Source organism: Saimiri boliviensis, chromosome 10, assembly GCF_048565385.1.
Source record: "Saimiri boliviensis isolate mSaiBol1 chromosome 10, mSaiBol1.pri, whole genome shotgun sequence".
NCBI lineage: Eukaryota > Metazoa > Chordata > Mammalia > Primates > Cebidae > Saimiri > Saimiri boliviensis.
Window position 1 is genome coordinate 16736999 of NC_133458.1, and position 18570 is coordinate 16755568.

General features: G+C 38.3%; 1 protein-coding gene across 9 annotated transcripts in view; it reads left to right on the plus strand.

The window, feature by feature from the left end:
• BRAF (B-Raf proto-oncogene, serine/threonine kinase) overlaps window positions 1–18570 on the plus strand; it is a 207442-nt gene that overhangs the window by 16334 nt on the left and 172538 nt on the right. The gene's annotated exons all lie outside the window — the stretch shown is intronic.

Below are 18570 nucleotides of genomic sequence, written 5' to 3' on the forward strand. Positions count from 1 at the left end.
TGTTGTTGTTGTTGTTGTTGTTGTTGTTGTTGTTGTTGTTAGATGGAGTTTGCTCTTATTGCCCAGGCTGGAGTATTTCAGCTCACTGCAACCAAGGCACTTTTAATATACACTAAAATTTTCAGGAATTCAGTTACCCCAATATTGGAGGAATGTTAAAGTTTTTGTTCAGAACTTTTATCAGGAGTACTTCACCACTTTAGAAAATCATATAATTGATGACCGTGTCACTTGTGCAGTATTGGTGACACAAATACTCTTCAGTCTGCAGTTGTAACTGCCACAGTCACAGTGCTTCTATGTATATGTACAAACAACCCTCGATATTGTAGTAATTTATTTATTTTAGTTATTTATTGTAATAATTGCCTAAGTATTATAAAATTGCACTAAGGTAGATTATCTCTGAATTACATTTAAGGGTAGTATAGAGAATGTACAAAATAGTTGTTGTAAAAAGGAGAAATTGATTTCTGTTTTCAGTAATGGAGGACTGGATTATTCAGATGAATCCTTTTGATGAAAACAACTGAAATTTTTGGAAACTATTTAAAAAAAAAAAAAGGAATTGCAGTGCTGGAAAGATGGTGGGGAGCTGCCAGGCCAAATTCTAGGAATAAGCAAGAATCAAATAAGAAGCCGATAAAGTAATTTTTGCCCTAATGGCATTTGCCAATCTGTACAAATTGGGCTTTGGTTTTGGTGGACCCTTGGGGTGAAGAGGACAGAAATCAAGTCCTTGAGTTCCTCTGAAGTGAGAGTCAAAAATAACAAGCTCAGTTTTAGATGGAACCCTAAGGACTCTATCGCTAGGTTAAGAGTGAAACAGTCCGCCCACTCCCACATCCAGGTGATTGTAGGGAAGGTTGAGTGGAGCAGGAGGAGAAAAAGGAAATTAAGAAAAACACTTTAAGTTGTGACCACAGTTAGCCTTCACAGTGATTTTCCTTGCAGGTTTGCTCTGTCTGAGTGGTCCAGGAACCCTCCATGGTAAATGACTCAGTAGTCATTTATCATGGTTACTGGTTTCAGACTAGTGTTACTTCGATGGCCTAGCAGACGGAAAGGCAAATCAACTGTGGAGAAAGGCCCTTCATTCTAGGGAATTGTTACCAGTAATTTTTCAAGAACAGTGAACAGTACATTGTCACTAGTAATCAAGCATAGTAAAAATTACCTGAGAGATATGTATTATATAATACGTAATATGTGTAGAATTCTTTGAGCAATGTAACTAAGATTTGTGTAGTTTTCTTTATGTATATATACCTAAAAGTAAGTTTTCAAAGAGAAAACATAATAACTAAGCATGCATCCATTTGGCAGTGGGAATAAGAGAGCAGAAATAGATCTATAAAATCTTCAAATGGTGCAAATACCAGATGATTTTAAAACAATCACTATTACATTTAAGACCTGGGTCAACCTTGGAGAACCAGAGACTCATAAAAAGTGACTTAGGACTGGCTGGGCGCGGTGGCTCACATCTGTAATCCCAGCACTTTGGGAGGCCAAGGTAGGTGGATTACCTGAGGTCAGGAGTTCAAGACCAGCCTGGCCAACATGGTGAAACCTCATCTCTACTAAAAATACAAACATTAGCTGGATGTAATGACACATGCCTATAGTCCCAGCTCCTTAAGAGGCTTAGCTCCTCAGGAGGCTGAGGAAGGAGAATCACTGGAACCTGGGAGGCGGAGGTTGCAGTGAGCCGAGATGGCACCACTGCACTCCAGCCTGGGCTACAAGAGTGAAATTCTGACACACACACACACACACACACGACTTTGGTTCATGCCTGTAATTCCAACACTTTGGTGGGAGGGTCACTTGAGGCCAGGAATTTGGGACCAGCTTGAACCCAAGAGTTTCAGGCTGCAGTGATCTATGATTGTGCCACACTGCACTCCAGCCTAGGCAACAGAATGAGAAACTGTTCAAAAAAGATAAAAAGTGACGTAGGGGGGAGAACAACTTAATAGAGTTGCAAAACAACAACAACACAAAACAGAATAAACCATTTAGAATGTAAGCACTGAGAATCAGAAAGATAGGAAATAGTAAAGAGAGGTAAAGAGACATGGAAGATAGAATGAGATCTAATTTATTTAATCAGAGCTCTGGAAAGAGAGAAGAAAGAGAATGGTACAGAAGTAATATTTCAGGCTGAAAATTTTATAGGTTCAGTGAGAAACCAGTTAATTGATTTAAGAACCTTAATGAATTTCTAGCAATATAAATAGAAATCTATACCCAGACAAATCAGAGGAAAACTGCATAAACCCAAATACAAGGAGAAAAATCTTAAAGTAGCCAGGCAGAAAAAAGATGTTTTTCAAAGAAGCAACTATGGACTGATGGTTGACTTTTCAACTGAAAATCATATATCTTCTCAAAAAAACTGCCAATCTAGAATTCTATAATTAGCAAAAAATATCCCTCAAGAATGAGGGTAAAATAAATACTTAGTTGAACAGACTCCATCAGGTGTTTCTAAAGGAAATTATGAAGTATACATTAATACTTAAGGCAGAAAGATTTCAGATAAAAGTCTGAGGTGCAAAATGGAATGAAGAGCAAAGAGAGTGGCAAATACGTGGATGTATTGAAAGATACATTGACTGTATAAAGTAGTAGTAAGAGCTAAATTAAAATATGTGACAGGAAGCTGGGCATGGTACTTTGAGAGGCCAGGGTGGGCTGATTGCTTGAACCCAGGAGTTTGAGACCAGCCTGGGCAGCATAGTGAAACCCCATCTCTACAAATAATATAAAAAATAGCTGGGGTGGTAGTTCATGTCCATAGCCCCAGCTACTCAGGTGCTTGAGGTGGAAGGATCGCTTGAGCCCAGGAGGTTGAGGCTGCAGTGATCCTTGGTCATGCCACTGCACACCAGCCTGAGTGGCAGAGTGAGATCCTGTCTCAAAAAAATAAAATAGATGACAAGTGTTCATATATGAAAGCAGTGTTCTAAGATCTTTGTATTGTCAGGGAGAAAGGTACAAAGTATTAATTGACTTGACTTTGATACATTACATGTTTTAATTTCTAGGTTATCTTCTAAAAATGTAGAAACCAGTCTTTTCTAAACCCACAGAAGAGAACAAATGATTAATAAAAATTAATCCCAAAGAAGTGAAGAAAGGAAAGAACCAGTAGGACAAATACTGCAAAGTAAGATGGGTAGACTTAAATCTAAACATATCACCAGCTACATTAAAAACAAAATGGATTACATTATTCAGTTAAAAGCCAAACATTGTTACACTGAATTTCCAAAAAAATTTAATTATATGGAATTTATAAGAAACATGTCTGAAACCTAAGAATAAAGATCAAAAGTAATCATCACAATAAGACATGTCATGAATATTCTAACAGACAATATGATACAGTTAATATCAAAGGTAGACAGGCAAAAAGCATTGGCAGAAAGAAGAGTCACCTCAAATGATAAAATGACCATATCACTGTGAAGATTTAATAGTCTCAATAATATAGTGTAGCCTAAAAATAGCCTTAGAATATTTATAGCAAAAGTTAATGAAACTAGAAGAAATAGACAAATCCACAGTCTTAATGGGGTATTTTTAAACAGCTAAGTAACTGATATAAGAAGCAGTTAGGTAAGTTAGGATATAAAATACTTGTATAACACAATGAACAGGTTTAACCCAGTGGGTGTATAGAGTCCGTTCTACCCAGCAGTGGCAGGCTACACATTATTTTCAAGCATGTTGGATTTTGGAGTGGGAGTGGGGGGTTTGTATAATAGGTTGTAAAGCAAGTTTCAACAAATTTCAAAGGATTGAAATAAAAAAAGCCTTTTTTCTGTCTATAATGCATCTTTGTTAAAAAATCTCTTAATAATTTTTAAAGCTTCATATGTTAGAAATTGAGCAACTGTTAATACTTTGAAATAATCCTTCCAGGCAGGGTAGTTAATGCCTATAATCCCAGCACTTTGGGAAGCTGAGGTGGGCAGATCACAAGGGCTGGAGTTTAAGACCAGGCTGGCCAGCATGGTGAAACCCATCTCTACCAAAAACATAAAAATTGGCCGGGCTTGGTGGCATGGGCCTATAGTCCCAGCTACTTGGAAGGCTGAGGCAGAAGAATTGCTTGAACCAGGGAGGCCGAGGTTCCAGTGAGCCAAGATCCAACCATTGCACTCCAGCCTGGGAGATAGAGCGAGACTCCATCAAAAAAAAAAAAAAAAAAAAAAAAGGCTGGGCAAGGTGGCTCATGCCTGTAAGCCCAGCACTTTGGAATGCCAGGGCGGGCGGATCATGAGGTCAGGAGATCGAGATCATCCTGGTCAACAGTGGTGAGACCCTCTTTCTACTAAAATACACACACACACACACACACCCAAAAAAAAAAAATTAGCTGGGCGTGGTGGCACACACCTGTAGTCCCAGCTACATGGGAGGCTAAGGCAAGGGAATTGCTTGAACCCGGGCAGCAGAGGTTGCCGTGAGCTGAGATTGCACCACTGAAGTCCAGCTTGGTGACAGAGCAAGACTTTGTCACAAAAAGAAAAATAGTCCATGCATCAAAGAAGAAATCACAGTGGAAGTTAGAAAATGCCTTGAACTGGATGATTAAAAATTTTTGATTTATCAAATTCCACAACTTGGTATGTCTTAGACCAGGTGTCCCCAAACTATGGCCCGCGGGCCGCATGTGGCCCCCTGAGGCCATTTATCCGGCCCCCCGCTGCACTTCAGGAAGGGGCACCTCTTTCATTGGTGGTCAGTGAGAGGAGCACAGTATGTGGTGGCCCTCCAACGGTCTGAGGGACAGTGAACTGGCCCCCTGTATAAAAAGTTTGGGAACGCCTTTCTTAGATCATTGAAAGTGAGAGAGTCTTTCCTGGAATAGGCTGTTAAAAAATAAATAAATAAAAAAGTGAGAGAATCAGATAAGATGTCCTTAGATATGAAGGTTCTTGATGCCCCCCACTGCCCAAAAAAAGAAATACCCACCATCTATGAAAGATTCTTGCTTTGAAAAAAGCATTGAGCTGGAGTTTCATTAAACTTCTAGATCTACTGGGAAATTTACCATCATTTGATTCTGACAATGAGTCATAATTGTTTTGCTGTGGACAGTCTTGCCTTGATGTTGATGGCTGCTGGCTCGTAAGTGGTGGTTCCCGAAGGGTGGTATGGCTGTGGCAGTTTCTTAAGACAACAATGAAGTTTGCTGCATTCATTGACTTCACAAAAGATTTCTCTATACCAGGCGGTGCTGTCTGATAGCATTTGAACCACAGTAGAACTACTTTCAAAACTGGCATCAGTCCTCTCAAGTCTGCCAGTGCTTCATCAACTAATTTTATGTAATATTCTAAATCCTTTGCTGTCATTGTAACAGTGCTTTCTCACAGCATCTTCAGCAAGAGTAGAATTCATGTCAAGAAACCACTTTCTTCACTCATCCATGAGAAGCAACTTCTCATTTGTTCACATTTTATCATGATATTGTAGCAATTCAGTCACATCTTTAGGCTCCACTTCTAACTCTAGTTCTCTTGCTGTTTTCTACCACACCTGCAGTTTGTTCATTGAAGTTTTGAACTCCTCAAAGTCATCCATGAGGGTTAGAATCAATTTCTTCCAAACTCCTGTTAATGTTGCCAGTTTGACCTCCTTCCATGAATCACAAATGTTCTTAGTGGCATTAAGAAAGGTTAATTCTTTGCAGAAGGCCTTCAATTAATGTAGCCCAGACATCTGTGGCTGCTATAGCCTAACGAAAGGTACTTCTTAAATAAGAAGTGTTGAAAGTCAAAATTACTTCCTGATCCATGGTTTGCAAGATTATGTGTTAGCAGGTGAGAAAACATTAATCTTCCTGTACCTCTTTATCAGAGGTCTTGGGTGACCAGATACATTGTCAATGAGTATTAATGTTTGGAAGGAATCTTTTTTGCTACTGAGCAGTGGGTCTCAACAGTAGGCTTAAAATATTCAGTAAACCATGCTGTAAAAAAATGTGCTGTCATCCAGGTTTCATTGTTGCATTTACAGAACACAAACAGTAAATTTTGCAGAATTGCAAAGGGCCCTAGAAATTTTGGAATGATAAATGAGCATTGGCTTCAACTTAAAGTCACCAGCTGCATTAGGCTCTAACAGGAGCCTGTCCTTTGAAGCTTTGAAGCCAAGCATTGACTTAGGGAAATGTTGTGGGTGGTTTGGTCTTCTATCCAGATCACTAAAACTCTCTCCATATTAGCAGTTAGGTTGTTTTGCTTGCTTGCTTGCTTGCTTTTCTTAAACTTTATTTATTTATTTATTTTTTAATTCTTGGAGAGTGGGTCTCACTGTATTGGCCAGGCTGGTCTCAAACTCTTGGCCTCAAGCAATCCTCCCACCTTGGCTTCCCAAAGTGCTGGGATTACAGGCATGAGCCACAGTGCCCGGCCTGTTTTGCTTTCTTATAATTCGTCTATTCACTGGAGTAGTACTTGTAGTTTTCTTCAAAAACTCTGCCTTTGCATTTTACAATCTGACTGTTTGGTATAAGAGGCCTAGCTTTCAATATACCTTCTTCACTAAGCTTAATCATTTCTATCTTTTGATTTCAAGAGACAGACGTGACTTTTGGTTTCACTTCAACACTTAGAAGTCATTGTAGGGTTATTAATTGGCCTAATTCCAATGTTTTGTCTGAGGGAATAGGGAGCCAAGGGAGGGGTAGGGGAACAGCCTGTCAGGGGAGCAGTAAGAATACACACAACATTTATTGAATATGTTCACTGCCTTATATGGGTGTGGTTTGTGGCACCCCAAAACAATTATAATAGTAACATAGAAGATCATAGAACACCAAAATAGACATCATAATAATGCAAAAGTTTGAAATACTTTGAGAATTACTGAAATGTGACAGAGACATGAAGTGAGCATATGCTGTTGGAAAAATGGTGCCAGCAGACTTATTTGATGCAGGATTGCCACCACCCTTCAGTTTGTGAAAAACAAACAAAAACCATTATCTGCTAAGAGCAGTAAAACAAAGCACAATAAAATAAAGCATGCCTGTACTCAATAAATAGTGTCCCTTTCCTTATAAGACAGTTTATACTTTACAGTCATTGGTTAAAGTCAGACATTCCTTTTAAGCATAAAAAATAAATATTTAGCTCCTTTGTGCTGAGTTGTATGCCAGGCACTGGGATATAGAAATGAATGATTGTCTGTCTTCAGGGAGCTTACAGTTTAGTGGTAGAAGCAGACAAATAAGAATTAAGGACAGTGTACTGTGATGAAAGTGCCCCAGATGCAGAAGAATCACAGAAAAGGAGCACATTAATTCAATATGCTTTTAGGGAATGGAAGACAGATTTCCTAGGAAAGGAGATACTTAGACTGAATTTTAAATACTTAAGATGTACAAAATCTTTGTAAACAGTTATTAAACCTTATTTAGAGACAGACCACCTAAATAAATCGTACACACCATGTACTGAGTGTGTGGATTGAAAGACTGAGTATGTTAAAAATGTTAGTATTTCTCAAATTGATAGTGGATTTGTTGAAATTCAAATGCAGATTCCAATAGGTTTTTCTACAGAACCTAACCTGATTCAGCAATTTCTATGGAAGTTTAAAGAGGCAAGAATAGCCAAAATAGACTTTAAAAACAATAAGGTGGGAAGACTTATTTTAATTCCTTTTTCCACTCAACAAATTTTGAATGCTATGTGGTAGGCACTGCTCATTCCTGGTTACTACCTTGGTGAATGTGAGATCCGGCTCGCACCCAAAGCTCACATTCAAATCTGCTTGTAGTGATGTCTAGGGTTTTGAATAGAGCACTTCATGAAATACTGGTAAATACTGGGAGTACCAACAAACAAACTTACAACTAATTTTATCTGATACTTGTATTTAAAATTTTTCTTGATCACGTTTTTTTCATACAAACTTTCGTTAGTTTCCGTTAATTTCTTTTAACAATAGGGAGCTTAGAAATAGACAGGCTTTGTTTGTAATAGATCTTTAATATGGTGTCAGTGGGCTTTGGCTTTGTTAGAAAGGGAGAGGAGAATCTACTGCTGAGTGATGTCCAAAGATCAGTTACCCGACTGAGGAGAGAGGGAGGATGGATAATCTTGGGAGTCTCACAGGCATGGTTCTTAGGTATAGCCTGTGGAGTTTCTGAGGGACTTAGAAAAGGGGATCAGGTGGGGTGGCTCATGCCTGTAATCTCAGCACTTTGAGAGGCCAAGGTGGGCCCATCACTTAAGGCCAGAAGTTTGAGACCAACCTGGCCAACATGGTGAAACCCCGTCTATACTAAAAATACCAAAATTAACTGGGTGTGGTGGTGCATGCCTGTAATCCCAGGTACTCAGGAGGTTGAGGCCCGAGAATCACTGAAACCCAGGAGGTGGAGGTTGCAGTGAGCCGAGATTGTGCCATTGCATTCTAGCCTGGGTCACAGAGCAAGACTCGGTCTTTTTAAAAACAACAACAACAACAACAAAAGGGGAGATAAATAACAAAATGGCACTAAATAATGTGAATGAATTTAACATTCTTACATAGGGTTAGCTGGATCGACACCTGCTGTATGGCACATTAGTTGGGAAAGGATACACTTGCTGGAATAATTGCCCACCGTCTTAAGTAAATGAAGCTAGACCTCCCCACCTGTTACACGTAAAAATCAATTTCTTATAGGTTAAAGATTAAATACAAAAGGGCAAACCATGAAAGCTGTTAGAAAAATAAAGGAGCATCATTTTATGAGCTCAAGGCAGGAAAAGATTTCTTAAGACTGAAAACACTAGCCATAAACAATGGACAAATTTGACTATATTGAAAACAGAAACTTCTATTCATTAAGCCCCATTAAGACACTGAAAAGACAAGGCAAAGAATAGAAGATATTTGTAACACACACTATTATCTCTTGTTGTGTAATTATCTAAGACCTGGCAGTTTGAAATAACATTTATCTCACAGTTCTGTGGGTCAGGAATCGGAGAGTGATTTAGTTGGATGGTTCTGGCTTAGTGCCTTGAGGCTGTCATCAATCAAGGGCTGCAGTCCTTTGAAGGCCTGACTTGCTTTGTGCTCCTTCATGTGGATGTAGCAGGCCTCAGAAGATCCACTTTCAAATTTATTTGAATGGGCCTCTTCATAGGGTCACCTCATAGCCAGTAGTTGGCTTTCTAGTAGAGAATAAGAGAGAACACCCAAGATGGAAAACACAGTATTTTAATCTTGGAAGTGGCATCCATTACTTCTGCCATATTCTTTTTGTTAGAAGCAAGCCAGTAACTCCAGCTCACATTCAAGGGGAGGAGATTGCACAAGGCACGAATACCAGGAGGTGAGGATCACTAGGAGCCATTTTAGAGGCTACCTACTACAACATATACAGAATGAACTAGTATGAAAAATAAACAAATAATTTCTATGGATTAATAAGACAAAGAACACCAAATTGAAAAAAGAACAAAAAAACCTGAGCAGGCATTTGAATTTAAAAAAAAAAAAAAATGTAAATGATTAAGAAACACATGAAATGATCCTTAATCTTGTTAACAATTAGGGGAATAGAAATTAAAACAACAATGAGATACTGTTTCATATAAAGTAGATTGGCAGAAATGAAAACACCTGACAATATCAAGCATTGGTGAAGCTATGGAGCAGTCTGAACTTTCTTCCACTGATGAATAGGAATGTAAATTGGGGAAAAATTCTTTGGAAAATAATAGGATATCCTGTAACTAGTAATACCACTCCCTCTTAGGCATTTACCCTAGAATAGTGGTTCTTGAGTGTGCATCAGAATCATCTGGAGGGCTTGTTAAACCCGACTGTTGGGTCCACCTCTAGAGTTTCTGGTTAAGTAGGAATGGAGTAGAGCCTGCTAGTTTGCATTGCATTTTTAACAAGTTCCGGTGAGGGAGGTGGGGTTGGATGTTGATGCTGCTTGTCCAGAAATCATAGTTTGAGAGTCAGCCATTGCCTTAGACTTAGAGAAATGTGTGAATATGTGAAGTAGGAAGCATATAACTATACGAATTCTTATAACAGCATTATTCATTTTAACCTCAAGAGAAAAAGTTCAAATGTTCATCAGTAGTGCAGTGGATATCATTGTGTATTTACTTGCGGAACAAAAATCTAGTTCAAATAGCTAAGGAAAAAACCAAACTACAGACAGCTCCTGCATCAATATGTATGAATCTCACAAATATATTAGTCATACATTAGAACCAAGTCACAAAAGATTACATACAACATGATTCTATTCATAAACAGTTTAAAAACAAATGCAGTTAACTGCATGGGAATACAAATAGAGGTAGTAGAATTATAAGTAGAGATACTGGAATTATAACAAAAATCAAGGGACTAATGATCACGAAAGTGAGGGATAGTGACTACCTGAGAGAGGAGAGAAAGTGGATATGATTCAGGAAGGACAAATGGGAGGCTTTTAAGATAATTGGCAATGCTGTTTCTTATCTTAGGATGTGGTTATATAGGGTTTGCTTTACAGTTACTCTTTAATGCAGGCGTCCCCAAACTTTTTACACAGGGGGCCAGTTCATTGTCCCTCAGACCGTTGGAAGGCCGCCACATACTATGTTCCTCTCACTGAGCACCAATGAAAGAGGTTCCCGTTCCTGAAGTGCGGCGGGGGGGGGGCCGGATAAATGGCCTCAGGGGGCCGCATGTGGCCCGCGGGCCGTAGTTTGGGGACGCCTGCTTTAATGGAGTGATGTTTTGCAAACTCTTCTCTACATACGTTTATAATAACAAGGAAAAATTTATCTTACTTTAATTTTCATCTCTGGTGACTAGTGAGGTTGAGTATATTTTCATATATTTATTAGCCTTTGGATTTTTTCTTAAATTGTTTGTAGATATCTTTGGCCATTTGTAGATTATCCTATTTGTTTTTAAAACTTATTTTCAGGTGTTCTCTTATGGATAGTCTTCTTTATCCATTATATGTCAAGATTTCCTTCTATTCATTCATTCATTCATTCATTTAGAGACGGGCCTCCCACTCTGTTGAGGCCCAGGCTGGAGTGCAGTAGTGTGATGATAGCTCACTGCAGCCTCTTGGGCTCAAGCAATCTTCCAACTTCAGCCTCTTAAATAGATGGGACAAATGCACACCACTGTGCCCAACTAATTTGAAAAAAAAAAAAAAAAATTGTAGAGATGGAGTCTTGCTATGTTGCCCAGGCTGGTCTCAAACTCCTGGCTTCAAGTTATCCTCCTGCATTGGCCTCCCAAAGTCCTGGGTTTACAGACATGAGACACTGTTCCTGACCTAGCCTTTCCTTGTAAAGAAGTTTATTGTTGTTGCTGTTTATGTGGTCAGGTTTAGCAGTCTTTTTCCTTATTTTTAAGAAATCTTTCCCATCCAGAGTTAAAAAGGATATTCTCTATATTGTCTTCTGATAAATTTAAAATCACAAAAAATTTTTGTTTAGGTATTTAAGCAGTACTTGTTATATGAAGATACCTTGGGGAAGATATTATTTTCCCAACACCATTTGTAAATATGTGCATAGTCTTTTTCTCACTTATTTATAAAGCAAGCTTTCATTTCTCCCAGATTGCCATGGACTGATTTCTGGGCTGTTTCTTAACCTTTCTGTCTGTAACAGCATCAAGTCCGCATTATTACCTTATATCTTTGGTTTTGGTAAATGCCATTCTCTTATCTTTGTTTATTTTGTGCAAATACATGCTCATTTACTCTTCTATGTGACCGTTAGAATTAGATTGTCAGTGTCCTTGAAGTTTAGGTATTCGGTTTAAAAAAAAAAAAAAGGGGTTAGGTTGTGAAGCTCTGTAAAAAGTAGTGTTGGGATTTTCATTGTGTTGTATTAAGTTTATATTTTAATATAGGGACATGTATATTAGAGATTTATAATCACAATATTAAGTTTTCCAATTCATGAACATGGTTTTTGTCTTCATTTATTTAGGTCCCTTTTTTTTTTTTTGAGACAGTCTTACTCCGTCACCAGGCTGGAGCGCAGTGGCACAATCTTGGCTCACTACAATCTCTACCTCTCAGGTTCAAGCACTTCTCCTCTCAGCCTTCTGAGTAGCCGGGACTGTAGGTGCAAGCCACCATTCTGGGTCATTTTTGTATTTTTAGTAGAGACAGAGTTTCACCATACTGGTCAGGCTGGTATCAAACTCCTGACCTAAGGTGATCCACCCGGCTTGGCCTCCCAAAGTGCTGGGATTACAGGCATAAGCCACCACGCCCAGCCTACTTGTTTGTATTTTTAGTAGAGATGGAGTTTTACCATGTTGGCCAGGCTGGTCTTGAACTCTGGACCTCAGGTGATCCACCCGCCTCAGCCTCCCAAAGTGCTGGGATACAGGCGTGAGCCACTATGCTGTCTCTTTTTTTTTTTTTCCTTAAAGATTTGTAGTTTTCCACATAATGTTCTCATCCTTTTGGGATATGGACGGTTGGTTTTATTTCTGAGAATCTTTTTGTGCTATTGTGAATGTGATGTTTAGAAAAATATATATTTTTTTACTGCGTATTCATATGCAGACAAATGAAACTAGACCCCCACCTCTCACCCTATACAAAAATCAATTCAAAATGGATTAAAGACCTACCTGTAAGACCCAAAACTACAAAATGAAACCACAGTTTAGTATCATCTGGCCCCAGTTAGGATGACTGTTATAAAACTATTAGAAGAAAACTTGGGGGAATGCAAATCAGAACCACAGGGAGGTATCATCTCACCCCTCTTAGGATGGCTGTTATGAAAAAGACAAAAAATTAAAAATGCTAGTGAAGATACAGAGAAAAGAGAACTCTTACACGCCTTTGATGGTAATGTAAACTAGTATAGCCACTATGGAGAATAGTATGGAGGTTCCTTGGAAATCTACAAATAGTTACAAAGGTTACAAAGGGTAAAACAAGAAATTAAAAAAAATAATAAGAAGAAAACTACAAATAGAGTTACTTGTGATCTAGCAATCCCACTACTGGCTGTTTATCCAAAGGAAAAGAAGTCAGTACATTGAAGAGACATATGCATCTCCATGTTTATTGCAGCACACTATTCACAGTAGCCAAGATACGGAATCAGCTTAGGTGTTCAGCAACAGAAGAATGGATAAACAAAGTGTGGTTATATATGCAGTGGGATGCTATTCAGCCATAAAAAGAAAAAATCCTGTCATTTGCAGCAACATGATTGGAACTGGAGGACATTATGTTAAGTGAAATAAGCCAACAAAAGAAAGATAAACCCTCATGTTCTCACTCTTATGTGGAAACTAAAAAGAGTTGATTTCATAGAAGTAAAAAGCAGAACAGAGGATACTTGGGGCTGGGATTAGTAGGGGTAGAGTGGAAGCCCTGGGGAGATTTGTTAATGGATACAAAATTACGGCTGGATAGGAGGAATAAGTTCTAGTGTTCTATAGTAGTATAGGATAACTATAGTTAATAATATATAGATTCATAAAGCTAGGAGGAGGATATTGAATGTTCCCAACACAAATGACAAATGTTTGAGATGGTGTCTGTGTTAATTACCCTGATCTGATCACTGTACATTAGATATCACTATGTGTACATTACACAAAGAAGTGACAAATGTTCGAGATGGTGTCTCTGTTAATTACCCTGATCTGATCACTGACATTACACATCTGTACAATTATTATGTATCATAATGTACATAAATATGTACAATTATGTATCAAAAATTTTAAAAAATTCTTATTGTTAGTGATATATAGGAAATCTGGTGACTCTTTAGTACATGGATATTATATCTAATTGTTACAGAACATTTATTACTACTAAAATTTATCAGTGGATTGTCTTGGATTATTAAGTAACACTCATAAGTAAAAATAATGATTGTTTTATCTCTTTATCTTCCTATCTTTATGTCCCCCTTTCCCCCACTTATTCTAAAGCAATGGCTAGTGCCTCCATTATAATATTTGATAATTGTAATGATAACAGGCATCCTTATTTCTCCTGTCTTTAGTGGGGATGCTTCTGTTAAACTTGGTGACTTAAAGACTTCTTGTAGATACCCTATATGCAGTTTAAGAATGTTTCTTCCATTTCTAGTTTGCTGATAGTTGGGTATTTTTTAAAATCATAAATGGGCATTGAATTTTGTCAGATTTTTTTCCTACATTTATTGAGGTAATCATGTTTTTTTCCTACATTGATCTATTCATGCAAGTAATTTTATTGGTAGACTTCCTAGTTTTGAGTAGGCAACTCTTGTATGACTGGATACATTTTATCACAATGTATATTCTTTTAATTGATTGTTGAATTAGGTTTGCCTAATACAGGTTTTTATTTAGGAATTTTACAGCTGTATTCATAAGTGAGCTTAGTCTGTAGCTGTCTGAGCTGTGCCATAGTTTTGGTATCAAAATTATACATTAGTGTTGTTAGAGCTGATTCACTTCCCAGATTTTTCTGATTTTGGCCAGATTTTATATAAACCAAAGAATATGTCTCTTGAAACTAAGTTCATTAGGCTTTAAGTAATCTCTTGGCCTATTCTTTTTTTTTTTTTTTTTTTTAGTGTCTTCAGACTGGAATGCAGTGGCACAATCTCAGCTTACTGCAACTTCCAGCTCCCTGACTCAAGCTATTCTCCTGCCTCAGCCTCCCAAGTAGCTAGGATTACAGGCATGCGCCTCCATGCCCAGCTAATTTTTGTGTTTTCAGTAGAAACAGAGTTTTACCATGTTGGCCAGGATGGTCTCTATCTCCTGACTTATGATCCACCCGCCTTGGCCTCCCGAAGTACTGGGATTACAGACGTAAGCCACCACGCCTGGCCTCTGGGCCCATTCTTTTACTTTCTACCTTTCTGAGTGAGTTTTAGATGTAGATGTTATATACAGCATTTATTCAGGGCTTTGGTTTGTGAGCCCAGTTTGTTTGTTTGTTTGCTTGCTTGCTTCTTTCTCTTTCTCTCTCTCTTTCTTTCTTTCTCTTTCTTTCTTTCTTTCTTAATAGATGAGTTTATCTCATTTATATTTTGTTGATAAGGCAGTTCTCCCATATTATTAATTACATTTTTCTTTGGGGGCTTTGTTTTGTCTCTTACGCGCGTGTGTGTGTGTGCGCGCGTGAGTATGTGTGTATTTGTTTCCCATCTAATAGTTTTTGGTGGTTTATAAATCTTATTCTTCAAATACTTAATATCTGAAAGCCTCCTTTTCTTGATTTGTGAAAATAACCGGGATTATTTTAACTCCTTGCTAATAAAGATAAGAAAATCAATCCACTTATACCTCCATTTCCTCAGCAACCTTAAAATTTTTTTTTCATCTCTTCATATGGGATATAAACCTTGTCAATGAAAAGAAAATACATTTTATTTTATCCTTAAGTCTCAGAGTTACATGTTTGAATGGGATTAATATTCACCTTTAATTCTTTAAAACCCTGACTCCTTGATTTCTAATTCTGCTGTTTTATTGATCTTTTCATCAGCCGATTTTCCTATCAAGTAGTTCTGTTTTTTCTGAAGAATGGCTTCCTTTTTTCTTCAGTCACTTCTTTCTGTTTCCTTCATCTCTGAAGTGGTCTTTTTATTACCTTCCATGTCTTTCTTGGACCCTGCTAACTCACTTTTCATTTCCTTTTTTTTTTTTTTTTGAGGTAGTATCTGGCTCTGTTGTCCAGGCTGGAGTGCAGTGGTGTGATCTTGGCTCACTGCAACCTCTGCCTCCTGGGGTCAAGCCATCCTCCCATCTCAGCCTCTTGATTAGCTGGGAGTACAGATGTGTGCCACCACACCTGACTAATTTTATGTATTTTTTGGTAGAGACAGGGCTTCATCATTTGGCCAGGCTTGTCTCAAATTCCTGAACTCTAGTGATCTGTCCACCTCAGCCTCCCAAAGTGCTGGGATTACAGCAGTGAGCCACTGCCTGCTGCCTCATCTCCCATTTCATCTGTTCTTCAGTTTAGTTTTCTCAGAGTCATTTTTTTCCCCTAAAATGCATTTGATAATGGTAGATGGGGATATATTAGACAGTTCTTTTGTTTCCGTGACTGATTTCTGTTATTTAGTTCATCTGCCTTTGCCTATTATGTTTCTTCTCTCATTCACTGGTCTCTCAATTGGTGGTATGGGGGGGTGGGGGTGTTAACATTTCTCTTCATAGGCCCTTTGATGGATTCTTTTTATTACTCATCCTTGTTGTCTTTGAGTACTTCTGTTTGAGCCTGCTCTTTGCTTAAGAATGTTATGGGGAACAGCAGGGAGAATAAGCCTAAGTAGGCATAACCTTTTTCTCAGACATCTTGTCTCAAAAAGCTCATTCACCAAATCTGTTGTGTTCTCTACCCAGGGAATACATCACTCCTCTGTTTTTAATGTCTTTTTTTCACCGTTTCTGCCATTTTGGGCCAAGCCAGTTATTCAGTCAGGATGAAGACTCTATCCAGACAGGAGATAGGTGAAATTGGACATCAAATTGATTCCTGTTTGATGATTGATTTTTTTTTTTTTTTTTTTTTTTTGAGACAGAGTTTCGCTCTTGTTACCCAGGCTGGAGTGCAATGGCGCGATCTCGGCTCACCGCAACCTCCGCCTCCTGGGTTCAGGCAATTCTTCTGCCTCAGCCTCCTGAGTAGCTGGGATTACAGGCATGCGCCACCATGCCCAGCTAATTTTTTGTATTTTTAGTAGAGACGGGGTTTCACCATGTTGACCAGGACGGTCTCGATCTCTTGACCTCGTGATCCACCCGCCTCGGTCTCCCAAAGTGCTGGGATTACAGGCGTGAGCCACCACGCCCGGCCTGATGATTGATTTTTAATTTTGTTCTGCTTAGCTGCCTTTAGCTTTAACCTTTTATATCTTATGTTCAACATTTATTCTTACAAAGGAACTAGTCCCCAACATAAATTTAAAATAAAATTTAAAATGACCAGTTCTCTCCTCTAGCAAAGTGCCACTGCTTTTATTTTATGTGACTTGATCTCATGCATTGTTTTTTTCCCTGGATCGTTTGGGGGTGGGAAAGTAAAGACAGGGAGGTCTGTGTTTCACTTTAAAAACACATGTCTAAACCAGATAAGAACTCTGCAAAATGTCATAGTTTAGGTCCTCTGTGATCTTGCTCTTTCCTACCTCTCTACCCATGTCTATCCGCCATCCTTGCTGTGTACTAAATGCTCTAGCACAGTATTTCCTAAAGTTGATATTGTGTATACTGAATATTCAAAGTGTTCTCCCAAAGGTAGGTTCCATAGTTTACAATTTTGGGAAATTTTAAATGTTCCTCATTACCTAACCTGTTGAGTTTCTAAGACCAAATGAGGGATACCGTGTCATCTGAATCTTACTTGATTTCTGTATTTCACATATTAAGGTATTAATCTAAAATGTATCTGAATTGATTTGGCAAGCAGGTGGTACCCTGTACAATAATACATAGCTCCCCTTTTTTGGTTTCATAATTGGATATTAGCATAGTAGTGATTGAGAAAAACTGTAGTAAAGAAACTTACCTTTGTTTATTTTTTTATTTTTATTTTTATTTTTTAAGACAGAGTCTCCCTCTGTCACCCAGGCTGGAGTGTAGTGTCACGATCTCAGCTCACTGCATCCTCCACCTCCTGGGCTTAAGCAGTTCTCCTGCCTCAGCTTTCCAAGTAGCTGGGATTATAGGTGCGTGCCATCACACCTAGCTAATTGCTTTTAAATATTTTTAGTAGTGTTGGGATTTCACCATCTTGGCCAGGCTCATCTTGAACTCCTGACCTCAAATGATCCACTCACCTTGGCCTCCCAAAGTGCTGGGATTATAGATGTGAGCCACTGCACCTGGCCTTACTTTTGTCTAAATTAGGATTTTATAAACTTCCTTGACTATGGAACATTGCTTCTGTGTAGTATATGCTAATGTTCTCTGAAATATTTTAGGGAAATGCTATTTAATTTCAATCAAACCCTTGCATTTTTCATGATTATTTCCTGTTGTTTCTGTCCCTTTGTCCTAGAATGCTCTCTTCCTTCATCTTTTCCCCACCACCCAATTTTTTTTTCCAGTGGTTTCTGAGGTGATACTTGCCCTGCTGGGAGGCGTTTGGAAATATTTTGATTGCCATGACTAGAGGATACTATTTGGATTTAATGCCCACAGATCAAGTAACACAGTGCACTAGAAGTCCTACACAGCAAAGAATTGCCCCACCCAAAATGCCACTTTTACAGTGGCCCTCCATATCTACAAGTTCTGCATCCTAGGATTCAACCAACTGTGGAACAGAAGTATTAGGAAAACAATAAAAAGTAATACAATAATACAAATACAAGATAATATAGTGTAGCAACTATTTATGTAACATTTACTTTGTATTAGTCATAAGAAGTCTAGAGATAATTTAAAGTATATGGAAAGTATAAATTATGTATAAGTACCCTCCCTTTTTATATAAGAGACTTCAGCATCCAAGGATCATGGTATTGTAGGAGAGAGTCCTGGAACCAGTCCCTTGTGGATATGGAAGGATGACTGTAGACTCCCTTGAAGAAC